Here is a 27,755-nt window from a genome sequence, read left to right as displayed (position 1 = left end):
GTATTTCATAAAACTTTAAAAGTTACTTGGGTTAGGTAATGCAGGATTTTATAATACATGCTTAAGTCTCGCTGGGAAAAGGTATTAAGATCTAAACCAGGACGTTATTGTAGAAAATCGTAGCAGATATAACTCGGGTGTAACGGTACGTAGCAAGTAATATGTATACATATTTATTACAATTCGACGTATGCTTGATCCGGTTAGAAAAACATTGTTAACTGTTTTCGGGGACGTCATTTTATTAGAATATCTTTTGACCCGGGCTTGAAATATCGTGCGTGGTAGCTTGTTGTGATGTAAATGGCACGGTGGCTTTAGAGCAACCGTTTTTGCTTACTGAGCAGAAGACTGTGGGTTAGAACTCAAGCTCCTTTACGTTATTGAATTGATAGGTTAGACTCATTTAACTTGCAGCCATTCCAATGATCGCATTGATTTCAGTAATCAATACATTATATCAAAACTACGATCGTATCAATTATCATGATGAATCCTGATCCAACAAACCCAGCCTATTAAACAAATAACCCTCCTGTGACCTTATGGGGACGCAGAGGTAAACACGGTCCCCAAAACAACAAAAGTCGCTTTAATATTCCCCCTTTACTCCCACCTGATTGCAAGGACGTGGCCGGCGCCGTTATTGATCTCTAGTCCGGAAAAAAAATCAGCTCATTTCCTTAGTATCTGGTCCTAAGCATTATTGTAAATAATTTATGGTTTTCACTTTGATCTCTTATGAAGGATATGTTCAAAGTAGTTTTATAATATGAAAAAACTACTTTGAACACAGTTTGCGCTTGAACCGTTCTTAACCCTACATGAATAATTGTATTCTAACAACATTGGAAAGCAAATTTTCAAAAAAATTATGTCGGCCTTTTAGGCGTTGCTTTCAAGCATTTTATCCACGAAGCTTTCTGATTTTCTCCGTCTTCTAATTTTCATACATTTGTTCAAGAGCAGAGTTGCTGCCTTAAGTGAAGTTTCTTAGTATAACATTTACTACTTTTTCCGTACATAATGAAATGTAAATATATTTAACTATATGTATACACAGCATAATTTTGTAGTGCTTTCTTCGTCAAAAATACAAACTTACAACGAAGTTTCTGGTGTTGGAAGTTCGACAATTGAGTGATTAATCGGGTTGATTATTCACCATTGCAGACGTTAACGCTGAATTTATAGACGGTTATCGATGAACAACCCTACTCCTAACTAAAAAGTAAGAAAGAAGAATGTTAGGTACGTTAGAATAACATAAACAAAAAAAAATCTGCATTTTCGACAGCTTCAAAATTAGAAAGAGGGCACTTTTTAAACTACAAATGAAATTTTTTATCGTGGGTCTCTTGAATTTAAGGCTTTCAAAATAATAGACATTTTATCAGTTCGTCGTACTGAGCAGCTTAGAAATGTGAATATTGTTGAATTTGCATAACTATTGTCTACTAATAACACATGTTTTGGTTGATTTGATCTTTGATAGATTTTTTTACCTGTCCAATAAAGCAAGCATAAGAGCATTTTAGCTACCTGTCAATCATCAATCAAAGCTATGAATTACTGTAGCTCAATTTGCCTGCAACTGCAACATAAATGATTGATGTCAGAGTCAATTGATTTCATGACTACAAAGCCAATAATAATAACATCACGATTCCGTGTTCTGTTTGTTTGTGGCCAAGCCGTAAGTGCTCTCCATCATAGAAAATCATTTCAATTCGCATTCTAGATCTGTCGACTGCCCGTGCGGTAGCTTCATCAAATGAATTCGAAATTAATAGGCTCATAATTGCGGCCCACGCTTGATTAGTGGTGCCTGCATGATCAGCAGTGGAAAATACGCTCATTCGCGTTCTTCTAACACCTGAAAACCCAGATGCAGTATGGATGCATACTTAACAAGCTATTTGAACTACAATGTGCAACGTTGGATCGTGGTCTTTTTGCAGCAAATCGTTGGTTGAATCGTGCAGAAATCATAATCTCAGTAAAGTTCAGAAAACTTAGATCCCTGCAATAGTTTGTTTACTCAACGATTCTCAGGGCGATAATAATGGTTTAGAGAACAATGAGACCGAACACAGCAATGCAAAACTTTGCCAACATGCTGAGTCTAAGCTGCTGCAGAAGCGACACGTACGACTGGTAGCTCTCGATGGCATCTGCAAAATTGGAATACGTACACTGCATGTGCGATACGCGCATATGGTGCATGGCTTGAGCAGCGTCAATAAAAAAGACGGGTTATGTCCAATTTAACATCAGATACGGTTATCATAAATTGAGGTTTATTCGATTGTGCATTCCTTTGAGACATGTGAATGGCAGTTTAGGTAGAGTTTTGACCTTGATTTTGGAATTGCTCTCGGCAAAGTTACTTTGGCATTGATATGCAGTGCACTTGTCATTAGAATGTGCATAACTTCATGCTGCAGAAAACGGGCTACCAAATAATATCATGGAACAAGCGTCAGATCTGTTAGTTAGTTAGTTTTTAGTTATAAGAGGTAGTAACATCGAAACCAAATTGAAAACATAAATTGGACTTTCGACTAAGCAGTCTTAACGTTGGTCTGAACCAGTTCAAAGGGCACAGCTATTGAAAACGTAATTTTTTAATAATTATTAATAAGATACAAAAAAAAAAATGCATATTTTGAATAGTATTTTAAGAGAAACCCTCTGCTCCTTTTTGCCTCTTTTAAGTCTGTGGGTGCTTGAAATCTGAGTGTTTTGGGCTTATATTGCCAATAACTTATCCAGTCTAGCCGATAGCACTCTTTCGACTTGGGAAAAGTTTACAGAGCATTATCGCCTTATAAAACTAATGTTTTTGGAAATACATGTACAAAACTTATTTTATTAACCAGCCAACGGCTGAAAGTCTCCTTAATAAAGATATAAAAAAAAAAACATAAACTTTCAACTGTTTTCTGCATAAAAAACAATATTTAAAATTGTTTGCGTGAAAAAGTTCAAAATTTGTAGCAATAGTTGACACAATTTTGGTCAATTTTAAAATGTCCATTGAATCCATTTCAGAAAATTTAGCATTTCTGCTAAGCTTTCAAATAAACGTAAGTTTTAAAATCTTAAAAATGTACTTTCTTTTGTTATTAAATTATTTTACAGTGTTTTTTTTATTTGTTTTTTTTTTTCAGTGTGAATTTTTTATGAAAAGGCAATGCAACTTTGTCTTTGACGTCATTTCGATTACATGACCTGTTTTCATTTATTGAAAATGTAATATTGAAAAATTAGACTTGAGTCAAAATGGCCGAATTTTGGCACACACTTGGTTAATTGCCCCTGGGCATTCGGTAAGTTTGTTCGGCATTAGGTAAGAATGTGTTGACGTGGTACTTGTATTTTTCTCAGGCTCTTTTGATTTAACTGCAATCACTATCTCATATGCAAAACGTGCCACGACCAAATTGGCACAACGACGCTCTATACGCTCTCAGACCAAAGCGCAGGGATGGGCAATCATTATCTTGATTGCTAAAATTTGAATCTTGAAATTTTTCTATATGGCGTGTTTGACATTTTTCAGTAAATTATAGCATGATAACATTACTTATAATCAAAATGACGTCTAAGACAAAGCTGTAGGGAAAATAAAGTCGTTTTAGGAAAAATACTCACGGTAAATTTTTTCAATAATTTTGAGAAAATATAATAAAAATGTGATGCAAAATTAAATAACATTAAATGTTCTAATTCAATATTTTTTACCTTTGATTTTAAACAACAAATGTTGAAAACAGCTTTTAGTTTAACTTTTGTTCTTATTGTTCACACACTATTTTTAAATTTTTAGCTAGGAAAAAAAATATTTGTTATCTTTCAAATCTCGCGTAACACTAGAAAAGGGCCTATCCCCGTTGATCGATTCTCTTTATCGACTTGCTCTTTGGTTTACCACGGTAACATAAATTTATTTCTCGCTATTGTCGCAGCACTCGATGGAAAATGCAGTTGAAGTCGCGTTTATTCATAGTTGAAGATGCTAATTTCGAATAACAGACTGAAATGGTAATTTTATACGATAGATGAGGATGAGTTGAAAGTATAGAATTGATAGTTCCGTTTAGATTGCGGCAGTGTGAAAATCCGGAGAACTTTGAGATTTGGGCGTAATTGCTTTTGTAAACAAACATGTCAATCGCCGATTGCTCGCGAATAAAAGCTCAATCTTGCAAACAAACTATACCAAATGATAGAGGAGTCTTTCCTCTACCTGTTTGTGTTGTTAGTTTTCGAGATTGAGCTTTGATTCGCGAGAAATTGGTGATTGACATGTTTGCTTACAAAAGCAATTACGCCCTAATCTCGAAGTTCTCCGGAAATTGCATATAGAGAGTAGATAGCGAGCTAGGACAACTTTTAAGGAAGGTACAAATCGGTTTTATCATCTCTCTTTACCAAACTCCCCCTTTGGAGAGGGATGGTGAGGGGTGTCCCCCCGCCACCACTGGCAAAAATAGATGATCGCCGACGGCTCAAGTACCAACGATGTGTTTGAAACAGTTCTACCGATTTTTACCGCACTCCAGTTGTTATTCGAAGGAAGGCATCCAGTCGTAGGTTTATAAATTGCAGCTATTGTTTACCCCTACCACGGTATGTGCTCCTGTCATCGTTGACTTGACGATCTCGAGGGGACACGGGTGAGGTAGGTGCTGCTACTGTACCTTTCGACCAATGACAGTAATTGATGGTATGCTCCCATCCAGAGTTATGTACTTTGACTATATGTTTAGTTTTACTTCTGCGTGAAGTCAACGATTTACATAGTTGAAGATGCTAATATCGAATATCGAATTTCAAATCACGTTATTCGCTAAAGAGAAAATCGATGAAGAGAAGTTAAGTTAAGTCTTCTTTATTTGGGAGGTTTTAGTAATATTGAACAAGCACATTTTTTCGTAATTAATTTTTTATAACATTTTTTTCATTTTTGTTTTCTAAAAATTTAAAAAAATACCGTGTCTTTTTGATTGTTGTGATTGTCGACATCAAACAATTATGCAAAGTTTCATGCAAATCGGAAAAGGTCGAGTCTAATCGATACATCATTTGGCGTGGAACTGCTCTAGTGCTGAAAATGGTGCACTTCCCCTATATAGAAACAAATTTTGTCAAAACTAGCCTCAAACTTCAATACATCGCGAAAGTGCGAAGATTGACTCCAAAATATATTTCCTTAATTACGATACAACCTCATACAGGAAATAAGTTCCAAAGAACTTTATTTAGCTACATGAAGGCAACTACACTCGTAATTTGTCTTCCTTGCAAAACAAAAATATTGACGAAATCCGTTAAGAGAATATTGCTGTTCCTATATTTACACCCCGAATTTTTATTCTTTGCTGGTGATTCAACTGACAATTTGAAAATTTTCATAATTTTACTTCTGCTATTGAGAGTTTACAACGTCAAACTAAAAAGAGGAAAACAATCTTGGAAGATAATCTCCAACTTACAAATGAAGCATGACAATTTTAATATTTCCTAATCAAGTAAGGAAGTAACAGTGGTAGCCTAAATCGCATGTCAAACTCCATCGATCATCTCGCAAGCTTTAAATATCGCAATAAAATTTATTCTATTTTTTTGTACCGAAGCAGAAATAATAAAAAGGCACGCATGCAATGCTTCATGTGTGCCCCACAGGTTAAACATTTGATATCCGGCTCCAAGGTTAGACGAATGACTTGACCAAATACGTTAAGAACTGTATCATCCTTTGGAATTACCCATACCAGAATCCGCTTAAGCTGTACAATTTTAACGAACACAAATAATAAGCTGAAAACACGGACCTGATTCTCACGATTTTACAATGCTTTGTTTATTGACACTTGAGGATTGAGCGATTAAGGGCGCTCGAGACGAGGTGCTGACGGTAATCAGAAGGATTTGGCTCACGACATGGCAAATATTGCGATGATGACTACGATTTCGTTTTGAACCACCATTCGCAGCAAGCAGAAAGGCGCCTGGTAGCAGCAAACAGCACATAAAGTTTTATGAATAATTTCCGGAATATGAAATTTGGTCATAATCTTCTCGAAAACTGAGTTCTCATACATGGGGTGTAATTGTTGCGCCATTCGTTGTTCTTAGTCCCGTTTTAGGGAGAACCTAATAAAAACAATCATAGCCACTTACTCCAGATGAGATTTTAGCTTCTCCCTCAGAATAATTTAATTTAAGGAGATTTAAAAAGTTCTCTCCTTTCAGCATCATCATGTGGGTACGTCTTCTTCACGTGGGTGTTGTAAAAGAAGTTTTTAGTCTAGCTTCTTGGCGGTGTAATATCATACTAATCGCTCTTGTCGTATTGTCATTCTCCAGTATGGAGGGGAAACCATGCGTTGTCTTTGATGAGGGGAGTATAAGCGAACGAGAAGGCTTTTTATGCCACTGATGCGTGTCATTCATAATTTCATAAACTGCGACGTAATCCGGGTCACAGCATGTAAAAAAGAGCATGAGAGCGTCATCAGATATCAAAGGATTTCGCAGAGTTCGTATAAGGTGCATGATACGTAAAAATCAAATAAAAATTCTCTGACGTTTGGGAACGAACTTCACTTTTTCTCCTGGGGACTTCTGCGAGGGTTGGCTTTATCTCCTTTTCATTTTAACTAGATAGACGTGATACGACGAAATAAGGAGAAGGAGAAATTGCTCATTCATTTGCGATTCCGAACCTCTTCATCGTTTTTGGCTAATCGTTTCGTTCTGCGGAGTATGGGGCTCTGTGGGATTTCTTGCTGTAGGTATGCAGGACTGAAAATGATTTAAATGATAACGACTTATATTTGTAGTAAAGGATTTGTAATAAAATAAATTTTAATTTTTTTTTTCGACAATCAGCCTCATTTAACCCTACATTCCCTATTCCCATTCCAACCATTCACGTTTTGATTATTGCTCAATCATCTTGTTTCATTTATTTTTCACTCATTTATTCAGCTTCTTCACACCTCCCCCTTCCCAGCCTACTTCAACCCATTCACTCGAGTTGATCGCTGCTTGATATAAACTTTTTGCTTCGCCTGTTTTACGCTCTGTTCCGGAACTTCTCATCGCTGCGTGCTTCACCGGCGAAGACGTCGCAATTCACCCGAGTTGCACTTGAGTTGTCTCATCTTCGATTAATCAATTCATTTGTTCCGCTCCATCTGTGTTATTCTTTCGGACGCGTTCAGCTTATTTTAGGTACCTACATTTACGTTTCGTTCTAGCAGAGCTGCCATTATTGATAGCTCACGTTCGCGGTGTCGTGTAGGGTTGCTTTTCGGTCGATATTTGTTTCAAAGCAGAATTTTGTATTTTTAAACCCTAGACTCATAATCCACTCATCTGCGGCAGAGTGTACAAAAAATAGATCGAGATTCGGTAGAATGGTGAAACGGTATAATTCATGCTAAATACAATGGGATTAGGATGACAGAATTTGGCACTCTTTCATTTCCACATTTCCAGCGCTTACCTACCTCTTTGTGGGGTTAGAGTTTTGAGGGTGTTGAATTAGAAACGACAATAATAAAAATGATAAATGAGTAGCAAACGTAGAGGAGGCACCGTTATGCTTGTTACAGGAAGTGCTAAGGATTATGACTTGAGTTGAAAGGGAGAAATTTGCATATAAGTTGGAAATGATGGAGCTACTGAGCAATTTTGTGAACGATTGGGTTACTGAGATTATCTCTACAAATTTTTATGCCTGATTCTGTGTAGGAATGATGGCAGCTTTACGCCTACTTTGGTTTATATGCGTTGAATAGTGATACCGAAGGAATAATTATTTCATTTAAGTTGAGTAACTTGGAATCTTGGGAAATTGGGTGCAGAGAAAATTTGTAAGAATGCGTATTTTGTTGCACTTGCATTGCTGTGTGGTTTTATAATTTTTATTTGAATTATATGACGCAATGTATTTGTGGAACATTAATCTATTTAAGTTTATTTGAGTGGAACCTATGTATGATTAAATGATAGCTTGAAGTATTGACCTGAAACTTAAATAGGAATTAATTTTTGCGATAGATATACAGTAAAGTTTCGATTTTAACATGGTCAAAAGTTTGTTTTCGCGTATGCTGAAACACAAATATTGAAACTTGATACATTTGAAATACATCATAATCATCAGGTTGGTGATAAAGCAACTATAAGAAAATCAAATTCATTCTTGAAAAAACTGAAATTTCATGGAAAAATTTACGATGCATCGTCCTAATCTGTTTTTAAAACATCCACAGAATTTCAAGAGAAAGAAATTGTTAGCGAATTTCTTACAAAAACTTCCAAAACCAACCACTAGGAGCGCTGTACCGGACAAAAATAAGCGTACCGATTCTTAATTGGAAGGACTTTATATAGCATATCCCGGGAATGGTTTCTTGGTTCGTAAATTTTATTTTCAGTGAAAATGTACACCCTTACTTTTGTTTGTCGAACCTCGGTACTTTCGGCACCGCCCAGCAGCTCGGCAATTAGTTTTACTGAGATCTCAGCAAAAAATAACGTTCGCGTGCGAGATTCAACATCCTAACGTTACTTTTGCGGGAATTACTTACCTGTATGTTACTGATGGGAAACACTTAACACTGCTTTTAAATCTTAAAATCTCAGTAAAACATATTTCTTTTCATCTCATAATTTTTAAAACCCACCCCTAGTCACTAATCTTGGCTGCTCCACTGGGAAAAGCATTTAGAACACTAAGTTGAGAGTCGTCAAAACACTCGCTACAGAAGCGTAACAAGCCTAGAATAAATAAGAAGAAGAGGAAAAGAGGAAAAGCCTCTCTTATCTCAGCCGGTAATGGCGCAGACATGCTTGGCATGCACAGTTGTACACACCAACTGCTCATTTGGTAATAACTTTTCACTCAGATATTGAAATATATTTTTCTTTAAAGTAATTGATAGATTAGGCTCATAGTTTACTATAGATATGCGAAGATTAGGTAAAGCTTAACATTTGAATCAACACTAATCAATTTAACACTTAAATTCCGAGATGTGTAGTGAGCATTTCTCACCTTATTTTTACAACGCAAAAACAAATACAGTTTACTACTAGCATTAAAATCTACTTTTTTTTACATATTTATAACATGCTTACACTCTATTCTATCTACTGCTTCAAAAAGAACTATGTTCCGTCAACTGTGTGCAAAGTTATTAGCAAATGAGCAGTTCGTGACCAAAACTGGGTATGCCAAGCATGGGCGCAGTAATAATGCAGGACCCTGCTGGAGGTGGCTGGGTTGGGTTCCCAGTCTGACTTAAGAATTTTCTGGTGGATAAATTCTATAAATTTCCTGGGAATAGAGTATGACTGTACTTGTCACAGAATTGACGAATGCAAAAATGGTGAAGGCTTAGAAATATTTAAATAAATAAAAACTGTGGAAGTTCTAAAAAAAAAAAACACTAAATTGAGAGCCGTTATAAAGATTTAGTGGGGACATATTTAATAAGCCAACGATGAAGATGAAAGCCAAGGAAACTAAGCAAAGAATCACTCGTTTTAAAATAAATCTTAGAGGTCACATGCTATTCGTGATTTTCGTGGTGCGGTGATAAAGTGAAAGTGACTCATTGTTTACATACACTTTCCCAAGCACTCCCCACGCGATTTTTTTTTCCGAAGCGCCATCTGCCAGCAAAACTTTTAAGCTTGCAATCTTTCATTGAGCTCGTGGTGTAACTGCTGCATAAATTTCGGCGAATTGCTGTCGTCTGGACCCTACTGTTGTATTGCGCTACGTTGGAATTTCGTTGTTGGTCTGCATCGCCTTGTTCCTGCAAAATGAGTGTAATCTGCCACGCTTGCACCAATGATGTCCAAGAGGAACGCATTACCTGCCGTGGGTTCTGTAGCGCGGTGTTTCACCTAAAATGCTGTCACCTGCCAAGTGAAATGTTGGATGAAATCGATCGGAATAGGCAGCTCTTCTGGATGTGTAAATCCTGTGCTGCCATAATGTCAGACGTTCTTCACAAGAAAAACGTGAAGGCTGCTTACGATGCTGGTTTGGAGAAACAACTGAGCGGTCATACTGAGCTACTGGGGAAACTAAAACTGGAAATTCTGGAGGAATTGAAAATCGAAATTCGATCCAATTTCACAAAGTTGACCAATACCACTTCCACCACTCCGGTGTCCTCTAGACGGTCTGGTAATAGGTCACGCACCATAGGAAGCCGACGGTTATTCGAGAAAAAGGACAATAACTTGCCACCTCTAATGACTGCTACCGGAGATTCGCCGTCTCCAAGTCTAGGCCGTCTAACTGTTCCCGTTTCTAAGGATAAGTTTTGGTTATACCTATCTCGGATTTCCCGTGACGTTTCTGCTGAGCAGATCACCGAACTTGCCAAGCATCGTTTGTCAACTGAGGATGTTGAAGTTATCCGACTGGTTGCTAAGAGTAAAGATATCCAAACCATGTCGTTTGTCTCCTTCAAAGTAGGCGTCTCTACAAATTTGAAGGCGAAAGCATTGTCGTCCTCTACATGGCCCAAAGGAATGCTGTTTCGTGAATTTGTTGACAACCGCAAAGCCGAAAATTTTTGGAAGCCGCCTGGATTGCCAATAAATACACCGCAGACAACTCCGAAATCCAGCGAGTCACCTCATCAAATGCCTATGACGGAGTGATATCACTGAGTCAAGACCCAGAGCCACTACGTCGTATTACCTACTACCGGAATCCGGGACGCTCACTTGCCGCTAGCTTCTTGGAAGCCCCTGATCCCCTCATCACAGTCGAGCACCTCCAGCCAGCGACCTTCAGCCGTCCCGGTCCTGTGTATGAGTCCGGAAAAGGGGTCTTCCAAAATCCAACTGCAGGCGAGTATTCTAGTTTTCCGAACAATTCTGTCCCTGAAACGCTTATCACTTCTAGTCGTAATTCGTCAATAAACTCGTTCGTGGTTTACCCTAGTCGGACACCGGGACGCACACTTGCCGCATGCTTTTTGGAAGCCCCTAATTCACCCATCGCAGTCGAGCCAATTCTGCCAGCGACCTCCAGCCGTCCCAGTCCTGCGTTTGGATGTGAAGATGGGGTCTTCCGAAACCCTATTTCAGGCAAGTACGATGATAATTCGAGCAATTCTCTTCCTAAAATGTATGATGCTTACAGCCGCTTATTGCAAAACAAATCACATCCTGTTGTCTTCAACATGCCACTGGGACGCACACTTGCCGCCAGCCTTGTGGAAGCCCCTAGTCCTCTCATCGCAGTCGAGCCTAAGCTGCCAGCGTTCAACAGTCGTCCCAGCTCTGCGCATGAGTTGAGAGAGGGGGTCTTCCAAAATCAAACCGTAGGCAAGTACAGTCAGCAAACAACAACTTCTCTGCCTGTAAATATCTTGGTTTCCAGAGTACCATCTTACGTCTCTGCTCCACGACAATTGTGGTCTAATATTGACAATAACAGCACACCAGCCTCACCATGTTCAATCCAGTTGCCGCTGCACGTCGCAGGTAATTCTCCAGAAGCATCGAGGCCCTCTGACCTTGTCCTGCAAGATGCTGTTTTTGTTCATCGCAACCGACTCGTTCCTGAGATTGAAAGTGGTAGTCCTGTGATCCACCCAGTCTGCGCTCAGACTCAACAGATTACTGGCATGCCTCCCTCAAATTCTTCTTCTCAACTTCGTATCTTCTATCAAAATGTCCGTGGACTCCGAACGAAGATCGATGCCTTCTATCTCGCTGCTGCAGATTCGGAGTATGATGTGATAGTTCTAACCGAGACGTGGCTCGACACTTGCATCCTATCAACTCAGCTATTTGGTGGATCATTCACTGTTTTTCGGACTGATCGCAATCCACTGAACAGTAGAAAGCTGCGCGGCGGTGGAGTTTTGATTGCAGTGTCTACTAGATTGTGCTGCTGTGTCGACCCAGCTCCAGTTAGTGATGCTTTGGAACAGCTGTGGGTAAAAATCAAATTGCAAACGTGTTCAGTCAGTATTGGAGTATTATATCTACCACCTGATCGTAGAGATGATCTGTCCCTCATTCAGCTTCATAGCGATTCTGTTAGTTCAGTAATATCATGCTTGAAACCTCATGATTTTGCGCTTCAGTTCGGTGACTACAATCACCCCAACATGCATTGGACTGCTTCAGAGGATGGCGGACTTCATATAGATTCCAGTATATCCCGTTTTTCAACTTCGGATGGTGCTCTATATGATGCCTTTTGTTTCAATGGTCTGACGCAAATCAACTCTGTGAAAAATGCCAGTTCTCGTACTCTTGACTTAGTACTGGTGAACGATACAGCACTACCTAACTGCAGCATTTCTGAAGCGGTTGAATCTCTTGTAGAACTCGACACTGCACATCCCGCTATTGAGGTTGCTGTTTCTTTGCCGTCACCAGTGAGATTTGATCAGCCACACGAGAACCCGCAATTTGATTTCCGCCGTGTCAACTATGACTTGATGAGTGTAGCATTTTCTGTGATTGATTGGCAATTTTTGGATGACGAACGAGATCTGGATGACATCGTTGAGTCGTTCAACTCTGAGATACGTCGTGTTATCGAAGCTCACGTGCCACTTCAGCGTCCTACTCTGAAACCTCCATGGACAAACAATCGGCTTCGTAGATTGAAGCGCCGTCGACGTACTGCTCTTCGGAAATTCAAACGTAATCGATCACAACACCTGAAACGTCGTTTTGTTCTGGCCAGCAATAAATACACTAGCTTTAACCGCGAAATGTATGCTCGTTATATAGACCGTACGCAGAGAAATCTACGCCTGCATCCCAAACGTTTCTGGTCATTTGTTCGGTCGAAGCGTAAGGAAAATGGGTTACCTTCGTCTATGTATCTCGGTGCCCGCTCTGCTAGCACAGATGCCCACAAGTGTGAGCTGTTTGCTGATCACTTCAAGAGTGCCTTCTCGGACATGTCGATTTCGTCCTCGCATCTAAATGCAGCCATCCATGACACACCATCAGATAGGCTCGACTTTGGAATTTTCCAAATCACTGAGGAGCACGTACAAAAAGCGATACGTAAACTTAAACATTCTGCGTCATACGGTTCGGATGGTATTCCTGCATGCATTCTTAAGAATTGCTCAAGTGTCTTATTGATGCCGTTAGTGAAATTGTTTAATATTTCATTACAGCGAATGACATTCCCATCCGCGTGGAAGACTTCGGTCATGATTCCTATTCACAAAAAGGGGGACAAGTGTGATATTTCCAATTACCGCGGGATAACGTCGTTGAATGCTTGCTCCAAACTCTTTGAGATAATCGTGAACGATGCCTTGTTCGAAGCTAGCAAGAATTACATCTCTAGTGCCCAGCATGGATTTTTTCCAAAAAGATCTGTGACAACGAACCTCACTCAATTCACTTCATTGTGCATTCGATCGATGGACGCTGGCATGCAAGTAGATGCTATATACACTGATTTCAAAGCTGCATTCGACCGAGTGAACCATGCTATTCTGCTTCGAAAACTCGAGAAATTTGGAGTATCCGTCGCCTTTGTTCGTTGGTTCGAATCATACCTGTCAGGACGGTCTATGAAAGTTAAATTAGGCTCCTCACATTCAACCGCCTTCCCGATTGTATCCGGAGTTCCACAAGGGAGCAACCTAGGCCCCCTATTGTTTTCGCTTTTCATTAATGATGCATCGTTTGTTTTACCATCTGGAAATCGTGTTTTCTACGCCGATGATGTTAAGATTTACATGGTAATCACATGCATCGAGGACTGTGCCTACCTGCAGAGTTTGTTGGAGTCATTTGAGGATTGGAGCAAACGGAACTTACTGGAACTGTGTGTAACGAAATGCAACACTATTTCGTTTTCCAGAAAACGTCATCCGATCATCTTCCACTATCGTCTTGCTGGTCATGATCTAGAACGGCTGAATCAGGTTAGAGACCTTGGTGTGATATTGGACTCTGAACTTAACCTCCGGACACATTATGCTGATGTGATTTCAAAAGCGAATAGGCAGCTTGGATTTATCTTTAAACTTGCCGATGGATTCCGTGACCCTCTGTGTCTGAAATCACTGTACTGCGCCTTGGTTCGCTCGATCCTTGAATCTGCTGTAATAGTTTGGTGTCCGTACAGCAGTATATGGGTTGACCGTATAGAATCGGTTCAAAGAAAATTTGTGCGCCTAGCTCTTCGTTATCTACCTTGGCGTGAACATCTAAATCTACCTCCCTACGAACATCGATGCATGCTGTTAGGAATTGAAACACTGGAGAAACGAAGGTCTGACATGCAAGCGGTTTTTGTCGCCAAAGTATTAACTAGTGAGGTGGATGCACCTGCCATTCTTGCCGATATCAACGTTTATGTACCTGAACGCCCCCTTCGTCGGCGTAACTTCCTGCATTTGGCATCCCGCAACAGTCGATACGGGCAACACGACCCAATACGGTTCATGGCCTCTCGCTTCAATGATGTATCTGCGCTTTTCGACTTTGAAGCTTCTGCAGCTACTTTTCAACGCCGCCTAAGTAATCGATTGTAAAGCTGTTATGTGCATGGATTGATTATGAGCAGGACTTGACAATCAATGACGATGCTGCACTGTTGCTGACACACTTTTATGACACTGACCGCATTTTAACGTTTTTAATTTACACTGTAGTAATTATTGTATTTTGCATTGTTTTTGCTGTGAACTGTGTAATTGTTAATGTTTAGTTTCTGTTTCTATGTACTTAATTTAAGAAAAGAAACAGGGTTTTTATGCCAATTTGAGTTCACCATGACTCAATTTGGCTTTTCCCTGTCCAACTTCATTAAGACAACCTTGTCAGATGGAGGAATACAAATAAACAAATAAATAAATAAATAATCCACAAATACTTACAATGTTTATTATTTGTTTTTCTTTATAATGTTTTTTTCTTCTTTTCTTTCCAGGTAAAACGAAAATCAAGGTGAACAATGCTTAAGATGCTTACTCTGCAAGTAAGTTTAATATTTTTACCCATTATCACTCCTCCTACCGAACCTTTTGTCTGGTTTTGGAAAATTATGAACCTTGGCATTCATTAATCATTATTATAATTGCAGCTGGAAGGGCTTTCATTTTTATCTACCAAATAGATCTCGGAATAAATTCGGCTACGAACATCTTGAGGAAAGGGAGAACTTATTCCAAGCAGAAGGTAAACAATAACTTTCATAAATCGTGTTCTGCAGTAATATACATCACGTTTTAGAACATGTTTTGGATGGGTTCTCGAATAATTTTCTTGAGAAAAACTCCATGCTTGAAATAGAGTTGATCAGTGCTTAAAGGTTCTTAATGATCCTTCCAAATTTTCACAGGAGTTTCTCCTTAGATTTACTCCAGAAGCTTTTTCCAATTTCTGCTAGGATTTATGTTAAATTTTCCTGGAAGTTCCATTCAACTACTTCAAAAAAAATCTTCAAACATTCCCTGAAAGTTTCTATCGAATTGCCTCATAAGTTCTTCTGGCCTCTTCTAAAAATGTCACGGTCGTAGGAAGTTATTTTTACCTCCCCTAGATGTTTCTTTTGACTTCCTCTAGAAGATGCTTCTGACTTTTTCTTGGAATATTTTTCCAACATCCCCTGGAAAATTCTTTCGATTTATCCTAGAATAGCTTCTGGCTTCCTTTTGAAGTATTTTTTTAAAACACAGGTTAGGTCATTCTAAAACAGAAAAAAACGGAAACTTGTTTTACTTATTTGAAGTTTTTGTAAAATAATCTTCAATTAATCAAATTTAACTTTAGTTTTTCGCTAGATTTTTTTTTAAATAAATATTTGTTGTGCCCTTTGATATTTCGTGACAGGTTTGAAGAGGGTGACAACATTTAATTTTAATACTTGTAACAGCCCTAAACAGTCGCTAAAAATTTGTGTGATCCAAGTCAATTAATGTTTTAGACTCCTAAAATTAACTTAATACTAACAATATACAACATAAAGTCTGGAACGCGCAAACATTGGTCAACTTCAATTGGTGTATTTCTGTTAAAACTGCATAAAAAACCTGAAATGGTGCATTTGGAAGTTGAATGTATGTGCAATGGTTGCTATGATGATTTTTCACCGTTTGCTCGCCAGTTTTCAAAATGACATCCAAGAAAGAGGAGCAGTGTGTCAAAATTGTGCTCGCACAGCAAGAGAATCCGACCTTTCTCACACGCCAAGTTGGCAAACTTGCTGGATGTGGCCAAATCAACCGCGACAAACGTTTTAAACGTGTTCGAGGAGCGTCTGTCGACCGCCAGGAAGCCTGGAATCGGTGGCAATCGTAATCCGGACGTGGCAGCGAAGACGAAGAAGCTGGCGGTGAAATATAAGCGGAATCCTAACCTCTCCATCCGGACGTCGCTAGCAAGCTCAATGTCTTCCATACTACCATAGAGGTAACTCTAAGACTAGAAGGTCCAGAAAAAACGTGCTCAACTTTTTGGCACAGCTCTGGTACTCTCTTCGGTCCCAAGCTAATCGATTCACCCCTCGAAACATAGGAAAAACCAATAACCCCTCATTTTATCTGTCAAACTTTCATAGCGAATCAAAACAAACATTACATAGTACTAGAATTTCGACTAGAATGGGGTACGTTAATCGTTTACTTGGGGTTTCGTATTGATTGTTGATACTACCAACAATCAATACGAAACTAACGATTTTCACCACTTTAGTAGCCTATTGGTCCCAAGCAAACGATTAACGTACCCTATTCTAGTCGAAATTCTAGTACTACGCAATGTTTGTTTTGATTCGCTATGAAAGTTTGACAGATAAAATGAGGGGTTATTGGTTTTTCCTATGTTTCGAGGGGTGAATCGATTAGCTTGGGACCGAAGAGAGTACCAGAGCTGAGCCAAAAAGTTGAGCACGTTATTTCGTGACCTTCTTGTCTAAGAGTTACCTCTATGATACTACCAACAATCAATACGAAACTAACGATTTTAAATTGGCTCACTACTTGACTAGCCTATTGGTCCCAAGCAAATCGATTAACGTATCCCATTGTAGTCAAAATTCTAGTACTACACAATGTTTGTTTTGATTCGCTATGAAAGTTTGACAGATAAAATGAGGGGTTATTGGATTTTCCTATGTTTCGAGGGGTGAATCGATTAGCTTGGGACCGAAGATAGTACCAGAGCTGAGCCAAAACGTTGAGCACGTTTCTTCGGGACCTACTAGTCTTAGAGTTACCTCTATGATACTACTGTGCAGCGGGCCAAGAAACGAGCCGGGTTGTCGACGTTTAAGAAGGTGGAGGTGGCGAACCGAGATTACAAACAAAACACGTCGGCAAAGCAGCGGTCCCGAAAGCTGTATACGAATCTGCTCACAAAGTTCGACTGTGTCGTCATGGAAACGACGAAACTTATGTGAAGGCGGATTTAAAGCAGCTTCCGGGACAGGAGTTTTATACCGCATCAGGAAAAGGGAAGGTGGTTGAAATTTTCAAACCCATCAAACTATCGAAGCTCCTGACAAAATATCTCGTCTAGCAGGCCATATGCACATGTGGTCTAAAAAACGACATTTTCATTACTACGGGAATCATCAATCAAGAGATCTACGTCCAGGATTGCCTCGAAAAGCGGCTGCTACCATTCCTAAAGCAACATAATAGACCTGTGCTGTTCTGGCCGGACTTGGCGAGCTGCCACTATGGGAAAAAGGCAATCGAGTGGTACGATGCGAACAACGTAGTTGTGGTACCCAAAGACCACAATCCTCCCAACAGCCCAGAACTCCACCCTATCGAACGGTATTGGGCCTTGGTCAAACGGAATCTAAAAAATAAAACTAATAAATCCATGGAAAACGAGCAGCAGTTTAAATCTAACTGGCGTTCGGCGGCGTATAAGGTTGATGAGACCACTGTGCAAAATTTAATGGAAAGGATTAAGCGGAAGGCACGGCAGTTAAGAATTTTTTTCCTTTAAATATATGAATTGAACTACCAAAAGAAAACTAAAAAGATTTTTGTGATATGAATTTTGACTGAATGAAACGATTTTTTTGTCGACCAATTTTTGCGCTTTCCAATTTTTAGCATATTTATCAACAAGATCTACATTTTGCGAGGGGATCGTACTGATGAACTATTACAATACTGAAATACTTACAGATAAAGTTGGTTGTGGTCCGGATTTTTTTTTCTTTATTAAGGATACTTTCAGCCCTGGGCTGGTTTGTCTTCCGGTACGGATCTGTTTTGCACGTATAAGTTCATTGTGAGCTCCATTATCTTTTATGAGGAGTAGAGGGAACTGTCATAGGTCGGTTGGGACAAAGCGTTTACCCATGCACCTGGAAAACCTGGACGTGTTTGCGAAGGAGAAGTGGAAGCCGCTTGAAGGTTCAGACCAGAGTACGTAGTTGATGATCTCACGGGCTGGTAGTGGTGGAAGCACTGATGCTATCAGACGTGGCAGCTGCTCCTCCGTGTACGCTGGGGTCCTTTTCTTCTTTCTAGTTGATTCCTTGTGGAGGCTTTCTGACGAATTTTGAAAACCTCGATCGTTTGGAGCAGACTCGGTCGATGAAACGCATTTGGCGGACTTTGGTTCGATTTCCGTCATGTTGTGGTCGCCAGCAGCCACAGCGAGCCTCTCCCATTAAACCACGATTTAGAAGAACACGCGGTTTGTTTGAAGAGCAGCAAGTTTGGTAGTTACTTTTGCGATATGGATCAGGCACAGGTTGTCCCGGTCAGTGCTTAGATTTGTCATTGTCATTGACATATGTACTTTCGCGCGATATTGATAAAATTATTTTTCACATAGTCACTGATAAACTTGATCCTCAAAAAAACCTTTGTCAAAATCTCATTCATTTTTTCGTCAATGACAAAGATTCACCTGATAACAAAAAGTGTAATTTTGTGCATTCTGTGTCACATTATTGTTAACCAACCAGTTCAGGGTGTAGATGCTTGTTCAATTTAACGGCTCCATGTAATTATTGTGCCTAAGCCATTTAATTTCGTTACAAATTTAGTTTATACAAAAATCTACACATGTTCGTCACTGAAAATTGACAGGGTTTGCTTTGACGATGACTGTTAGCTCAAATGAGAATATTGAATATCACCGAATATTGTTAAGATTTTACAGCACTGGTCCTGGTATCTTTCCTCGTTTGTGTGCCATGCTATGGCGAACACATTGATTGGCTTGAGTTTAAACTACTCCAATTCTACATTGATCTTCGTGGAGTGGAGTATCAGAAGACCACGAGGCTGGTTTCCTGGGATGTCGTGCGTGTAGTACTCCATCTTGTTGACCATGAGGAAAGTCCCGACTTTCCCGTTATCATCCAATGTGGAGCAGATGATTTTTGTGCTCGCACTGCAGAGCTCGAACAGCGAGTGGATCTGATGTTTGGAAAGGTCATCGGTCAACGGTCAACGGTTTCCTTCGACGTGGTGAACAACGGGGGAACCTTCAACCGTTTTATAACTTGATCTATTTCTTCTTCCTCATCCTCGAGTCGAGTTGCGAACGGATTGTCCGACAGCAACGTCTCGGAGTGGTTACACACGACATCATCCTTGCGAGACGCCCAATTTCCGGATTCTTCTCCTCCAGAGATAATGAAAATAAAGCGAACGAAAATGAAACTGGAGAGTGAATTAACTTGCCTGTTGCACACGGCAGTTCGACGATGAATGATCACAATTGTGAGGCCATCATGCACGATTATAGCCCAGGCATCGGTTCATAAAGATTTGCATCGTAGACTTTTTATTGAAATTGTCAAATATGATGCTCTTGGTTCCATCGTCTGATGTTATATGGTAACTAAGATATTGGAAACTTTTGACTTTTCCACTCTTTGTCTAGAGATCGCAATATCAGGAGCGTGCTGACATCCAACTGTTTGGTTTTATTACCGATAATGGCGGGACTCATCACAAAGAACCATTCGATTAGGTCATCGAGCTTACTTGGCCAATTTGCTAATTACTAATAGAGCAACATCATCAGCCAAATCGAAGCCGTTGAGATGCTACATAATAAAGGCCTGCCAAAGCAGCTCACGATTTGGTAAATAGTCAATTGCACCTGCCATGATTTAATCGATTACGTTGACAAACAGTAGCGGTGATAGAATGTATCCTTGCTTTCCGCCTTCGGCTATCTGGATATGGTCAAACAAGGGAACAAGGCTCCGTAATTCAGGACGCAGCCCGCGAAAGCCTCATACTGCACTTCGATGTAGTTGACGATTCGTTTAATTGAGTTTGTTGAAAGCTTTTTCATAGTCAATGAATACCAAATACATACAGGGACTCTTGCAATTCATTGACGTGCTCCAAGATGATGATGCAGAGTGTTATTTTGAAACCAAAGCATAACTAATTTGATGGTTTTATTAAAACCATATTATTGATTAATAATGGTTGTTGAAATTTCTATACTTATGTAATGCTATTATACGGATTTGATTGGCATGTGATGTCGAGAAACTCCCTCTTTTGATATCATTTATGAATATTTCTACATCCGTTCTATATAATGACCTTATCTCAATGCCTACAAATCTATTTGAAGCTTTCTAGGAATCATTAAATCTGTTCAATTTCAAACTTAATTAAACCTCTTGAGTGAGAAAAAAAATTACAAAATTCCTTTTCCATCTCTCATGTCTTCAAAGCCAACAAGTCATTAACACTTTATTCCATTAAACATCAAACATTTGCTGCTGCTCGAAGCCAACAAACATACGGAAGAGAAACATGGTACCTACAAAACATTCGTACATATTCACATCGAGAACAGCATTAACGCAGAACGAGAAACTGGGAGGAAAACTTTTTCCCAAAACAACTTTTTTCCTCTCCACCCATCGTTGTTGGTGTCGCTGTTTCCTGTATTTTTTTCTATCTTTGTTTGTTTCGGTTAGTTTCACTTTCTCTCAAACACAGACAGAAGGAATCATACTCGTGCGCTTAATAATTCAGTGCAAGCAAATAAATTTAGTGTAAATATTTGATAAGAGATAAGCTGAATAATGAGGTTCGGGAGTGGGTGGAAAATTGGAATTGAAGAAGCGGAGAGTCATCTAATTTTCATACACGCACAAAACTTCGAAACGAATGGACGCAACACGGAAGCGAACCGCCTGGCTTGGCAAAGAAAAATTAAGCAATACGAAATTGTTTGAATTGTTGGTGGCAGAAAAAGAAAATCGCAAAAAATATAATCTCCGCTCCGCTACCCTCCTCATTTATGGCCATCGTTCGAGGGACGGAGGACATAATGGTGGGATGTTCAGAGAGGAGCGCTGGAGATAAAGGGGGAAACCGTCGGCACCAGGTCGAACATCAATGCCATTAAAAACAGAATATGAAATCCGGATTGGCAATGAAAGTCTCCTTCTGGCGCGTTTCCTTATCTTCGTTTGGGGTTCTTTATGTTACGACAGACAGTGGCACACGAGAGAGAGGAAAAAAAGAAAACACGCTGGAAAACATTTTTTTGCTTCTCGTGTGCTCATTGCGAATACCGGATATTTTCCGCCTTCTGGGCCTTCGTTAGCTGAAAGGGAGGAATACGACGACACTATGGAAGCAAGGAACGGAAACTAAGGACAGTGAAGTCTAATGGAGAGTGAGAATATGAAACGTGTTGCTGATGGCTGGCAGTTTGGTTGTTTGATTTGATTCTCATTTGAATGAATGCGTTTTGCTCGGATTGAAATGTATCAAGGGCAACTTGATGAAAGTTTTCAGTGATGTGTGGGGTCATGCTTCATCGAAAACTTGCAGGGATTATTTATAAATAACACAATTGGAGGGTTGAAATGCAGATGTTGAAATAAATATTTCTGTCTTAACATAAATAATTTTTTGTTATCCTACATTGGACCCAGGCTTGCTTCCACTCACTTGCTATAAAAAAAATATTTTCGGAATTATAAAATTGGTAGATGTTATAATGATCGTTTGTACTTGTTAGATACAAGAAGAGGTTGAAAGGCAAGTGTTTGACACATAACACCAGTCAAATTCGCTTTCAAAATAGTCACAATCAGCGATTTTACGACTCGCGAGCGCTCACTCTGAGTGAACGCTCACGAATCATAAAATCGCTGATTGTGACACTCTGAAAGCGAAATTGACAGGTTTATTGTGTCAAACACATACTTTGCAACCTCTGCTTTTAACTTTCAAGGACAAAATATCATAATAACATCTAAATATTTTATAATTCTGAAAAACATTTTTTATAGCAAGTGAGTGGAAGCAACCCTGATTGGACCTACGATCTCGCCAGCACTTATTATTGTACAGAGGGCCGAAGATCAGGGAATCAAAAATGTCTTCATCATTACAAAGTGCCATCCGACATCCGAACCAAATTATAATGGGTGGTCAATAACGGCAAGCATTAAAGATACAATGGTTTGAAAGTTTGTTTACAACAACCGAGGTTGATGGCATAGCATGATCGAAATGGTGGACTGATTAACAAAAATTTCCCCATTGATTTAAATGTATCACCAACCGCGGTTGTTGCAAACTAACATTCAGAAAATAGTTGAAGATGCTAATTTCAAATAACATACTAAAGTGGTAATTTTTATACTATAGATGAGGAGATGAGAGTATATAATTGATAGTTCCGTTTAGAGTACGGCAGTGTGAAAATTGCATATAAATAACTCTTAAGTGTTGATGAGTAGTTGAATGCCCATGGCGAAAGCCAAACTTGTCATCTGAAAAAAATCAAGTTCATATTGATGCGAAGCATCATTCTATTCAAAATTATTTGTTCAAAAAGTTTACTTATTGCTGAAAGCATTCTTATTGGACGGTAGCTAGAAACTTCAGCCGGATTAAAAATTGGAACAACTTTTACATTTTTCCATTTATCAGGAAAGTATGCCGAATGGAAACATTTGTTAAATAGTTTTACCAAGAAAGACAAGGTACTCTCTGGGAGGTTTTTGATGAGGATATAGAAAATTCCATCATCACCTGGAGCTTTCATTTTAGCTATAGATCTTACTTCGTCCAAATCAGTTCCCCAGAAAGAAACAAAAATATTTTCCCGGGAGAAAATATTCAGATAATCTCGAGCAACCTGATTCTTAATAGGACTAGTAAGACCCAAAATGAAATTATGGGAATTCTAGAATTGCTTAGCAAATTTCTGAGCTTTTTTCAAATTTGTGATCAAAAATTTTTCCACCTTCTTTAAGCGCTGGAATAGGCTTTTGGGGTTTTTTTTCAAAAATTTTGTGAGCTTCCAAAAGGGTTTGAAACTCAGGTCTAATTTTAAAACATTATTTTCAAAATTTTTGTTCCTCAGGGCAGAGAATCGTTTTTTAATTTGTTTTGCAAATCCCGCCAGCAGTGTTGGCAAAATCAGAAATCAATTGATATTTTTCCGCTCTCATGGGCTCGCAATATCACGCGTGATATTGGAACAAAATATCATGCTTGATATTGATTTTACAAGCTCCTTTGATATTGCGAGACTATTCACAACGTGCAAACATCAAGCTGAGAGTTGACTCGTCACAAAAATGATTCCATTGCACATCGTTTTCTTAGAAAGAGAAAGCATAGTTTGCTATCTCTTTTTAATCTTCACCGATGGCAGACGCGAAAGGACTGCTGCAAGCCGTTATGGAAGTTTCGGTTGCATTCGGTAGTAAAGCAAAAATCATTAAACTCAATCTCACCACAGTTTGGTGAGATTTGCAGTTGATGAGTTTTGTTAGCTTGATATTCCGAGCTGCGATATCACAGCTTGCAAAATCAACCGCAGTTGTTTGCTTGTTGATTTTTGTCTACGAAAATCAATCTCACCGTGATCTTGGGCGTTGGTGAGATTTGATTTTTTTATATTTTCCCAACACTGCCCGCCAGATAACTTTCATGGAAGGATCACGTGGTCTTTGATATTGCCTCCTACGGACATTATTCAGACGGATCAAGAGCTGAAGATCATCGTCTATTAAACTTAAAATCAAATTTAACCTCGCATTTTGGTACTGAGGCAGCTTTGCTTTAACTCTAGAAGTAGTCAGAGATTCAAGAGCATAATTAACATCATCTTTGGTTTGCAAACGAATATTTGGATCGAAGTTATGTGCCATAAATGTTCGATATTCCTCCCAATCAGCTTTATGGTAATTGCAAACAGAGCTGTTGGGATTAGAAATTATTTCATGGGATATATCAAAAGTTACTGGAAGGTGATCAGAACTGAAATCAGCATGGGTGACCAATTGAATAATTGACATGAATCAGTTAAAACCAAATCAACAGTTGAGGGATTTCTTGTTGAAGAAAAGCATGTTGGGCTGTTTGGATATTGAATAGAGCAGAATAATCATCAAACGGGATATTAACATTGAAATTGCTTTGAGCATTATTCCATGAGCGGTGTTTTGCATTAAAATCACCAATAATGAAAAAAATAGACCTATGACATGTAAATTTCTGAAGGTTACTCTTGAGAAAATTTTTTTGCTGGCCTACGCATTGGAATGGCAAAGAGGCTGCTATAAACGTAAGTAATCCAAATTTTGTTTCGACAGAAGCTCACAAAGAAGGAAAGAATTCGACGGAACTATGATGACAACGCCACCACCGGCTCCATCAAGGATTTTGCTTGGATGATGAATCATTATCATCATCCGTGAGCATATCAAATTGATTACTCAAATAAATTTCATCAGAAGGGGGATCAACAGATTGCCATTTTCTTTTGCGTTTAGGTGCCATGGCGGTAGTAAAACGTTTCTCCAAAGCAGATTACTATAAGAATCTGAAGGATCGAAGAGGAATTTCCCAAATCGATATCCAAGCAGGATTACCTTGGATAGGGCCCAAGCAAGGATCGACGAGGAATAAGAGTCGAAAAAGTTAGAACATTTGCAGGTGGTTTTGACCTGACGAGATGAACTAGCCTACGGCTAAAAATCTCAAAAATAAAGTTAAATAAAAGTTATTTTGAGCACTAAAAAGTGATATTTAAATTTGTTTGTTGTTTTCGGAAGCAGTAGCACTTCCTACAGTGAAAAGCAACTAGATTCACACGGCAAGAGAGCACGATGGGGACTGATAACCTCTGTAATGTGTTTCATAAAAACGCGCTTTCACTAGTCCGCTTCACCGAAACTTGAAAGAAAGATCAATGAAGCGACGGGAGAAAGAGAGACAAGCGAATGAAAATTTGTTTGTAGACGTCGACTGAGGTTATAGAATACTGCGAAATTGTTCGACTTTAAAAAAAAGCTAGCCGTCTCTTCGTCACATAAATTTAATCGATTGAAGCTGATATTATGACCCATTGCTTTACAGTATAGAATTTTTGTTATGTTGGCATCGGTCAGAAGTTAATAGCAAGAACATTTACATCTTCATCACAATATTACGAGAATGTCACATCCGAATTCAAAGGTAAAATTTCATCTTCAGCATCCTACTAATTACTGATCCTCTGTAGTCGCATGAACTCCGCTAACGGAATGTAATCGTCATCCTGGAAACTGAGTTCACCTTCATCTTTCTTCACAAAAAAAAAACAATTTTATTTTTAAACACAATTTTACAGTGATTTTTCTTTGATATTTTGCTTATATAACTTTTCCGCGTTTCATTTTAGTTAAACGGGAACCAAGTCTCAATCCAGCCCATCGCTGGTTGTGAGAAGGTAATCTGTTGCTTTAATGAGGAATGCTCAAAAATATATATTTTTTTGACGTAGGATTACGTCTTTCGGCAACATATAGGGGGTACAATTAAAAAAAAAAAAAACTAAAATCGAACACGTTACGAAAAGTTTGACCACTTATAACTCTGTCAATAGCGGATTGATTTTAATTCTAAACAAGCCAATAGATTTTAAATTTTTCTACAAATGAACACTTTATTGAAAATTACATAAGTGTCGAACTGTTGAAATGGTGATCAAAATTATCACGGATTGCCGTATGCAAAAAGCGCTTTCCCTGACACAGATTTCAAAATTGAATAACATCCGGTCTCATCGAACGGTGCTTATTCATCAATCACCGCGTGGTGGTGTCCGATCGGTCGTCATCATCATCATCAGCAGCAGCAGTGCTTTCGGCGCATGGCGTTGAACATTGTTCTCCAGTACACAACGAAAGGCTCCCCGCCAGCAGCTACCTATCAAGGCTGCCCTTAAGAGCCCTCGATTCACCGAAGAAGGAGGAAGAATCCGCACCGCTACTGATCGGATTCAGTTGCTTGTCGTGAGCCGCTGTGGGGCATCTATGCCAATCGTGTCACCTTCGTTTCAATCAACATACAGCTCGCCAGTCTCATCCGTGTTGAACACCCTAATAGCTCAGCATTGTTTTCCTCTGTTCGGGACCTAACACCACTGCGACCAGTAATTTGATCTATTGTAGTATATCCCGTGTCCTTAGTTTAGTGCATGTCGTATTACTCCATCACTGTTGAAAAATTATGAAGTATTCGATATTTTTAAAGTTGTTATTCTTGCATTTATCGCAAGGATCCGAGACTCTAATTGAAAGGTCCCGCTATTTCCCTCTTCGGAGTGCTGAATCACCCTCCAAAAGCACGCCCCTTTTTCAGTCACAATTGGATTCCTTAGCAACAAAATTAAGGAATCACACCGATAATGACCATGCATCAGAACCCTAGTCTTAATCACTTCAAACTAGGAAACAACGAATAGAAGATTAGGAATCACATAGATGAAGACTAACTAACTAATTTTTGTCCTTGTTTCAAGATCGTTCTCGGTCCAAGCAACCCGAGTACTTATCACTATCAACAAGGCATAAATATTAACAAGGACTAATATGTGTTTCTTTGATTACTCAAAAATCCTGTTCCCCTAAAATCTCTCTAAGAAAGCAAAAAAAAAAAACCTGTTCCCCTAGTTTGAATTTGTCAAGACTAGGAATCGGTGGTAAATCTTACATCCAGTAACGTACCAAGAAAAGGTGATTTGCCACGTTACGGGGCAAAACATTACTCAACCATCACGACAAAACGGTTCTTTTCAGAACCACCATAAATTATTCTTCTTTTCACCCTTTGGTGGTTGTTTAAGAGTTAATTTTCATTGAACGTTCGCTCGTCTTGCTGCCAGCCACATCGCCCCCAAAGTTCTTTGATGATGTACCCAGAAACTAAACGTTTGTGGGCAAACGCGTAATACCCAAGTAGCACACATCCATCAGTATAGGTCGCTGCAACTTAATTATGACTGAAATAAGTTGCATACAAGAAACCACAATTAGTCAGTGACAAATGAGCTGCTTGGGCAGTATTGAAGTGGTTTAAAAATTCTCGCAATGATCGAATACCACATGACCTTGCCAAATAACCAGAAACACTTTGAATTAAGGTAAGGACGCTAGAAAAAAAAAAACAAAAAAAAAAAATCTCGAATTTATATGATTGCTTGCGAATATCTCACGATTGGGAAAATTTAACAAGAAATTCCTCCAATCAATTTTCGCTTTTTCATTATCTATTGAATAATCCAAAATTTCCGGCATTTTGTGCACGAAAACACCCAGAAAAAAAATCGGAATTTTAACTATCGCGTAAAATCTCCCTTCGTTTAATTTTGAGTTATACTTGGCATAAACAGTACAATCGTTAACAAGCTTGCGTACAACATTGCTAATTTATGCGATATTGCCCTTAAATTCACACGAAATATTGCGTAAATTT

At 39.0% G+C, this 27,755-nt stretch overlaps 1 protein-coding gene across 1 annotated transcript in view; it reads left to right on the top strand.

The window, feature by feature from the left end:
- LOC135701666 (uncharacterized) overlaps nt 1-27,755 on the top strand; it is a 410,000-nt gene that overhangs the window by 102,907 nt on the left and 279,338 nt on the right. The gene's annotated exons all lie outside the window — the stretch shown is intronic.

This window comes from Ochlerotatus camptorhynchus, unplaced genomic scaffold (assembly GCF_037179485.1).
Source record: "Ochlerotatus camptorhynchus isolate MF236.1 unplaced genomic scaffold, CSIRO-AGI_Acam_v1.1 ptg000171l, whole genome shotgun sequence".
Classification (NCBI taxonomy): domain Eukaryota; kingdom Metazoa; phylum Arthropoda; class Insecta; order Diptera; family Culicidae; genus Ochlerotatus; species Ochlerotatus camptorhynchus.
The sequence above is the reverse complement of the archived record's forward strand: the minus strand, read 5'-3'. Positions and strand labels throughout refer to the sequence as shown.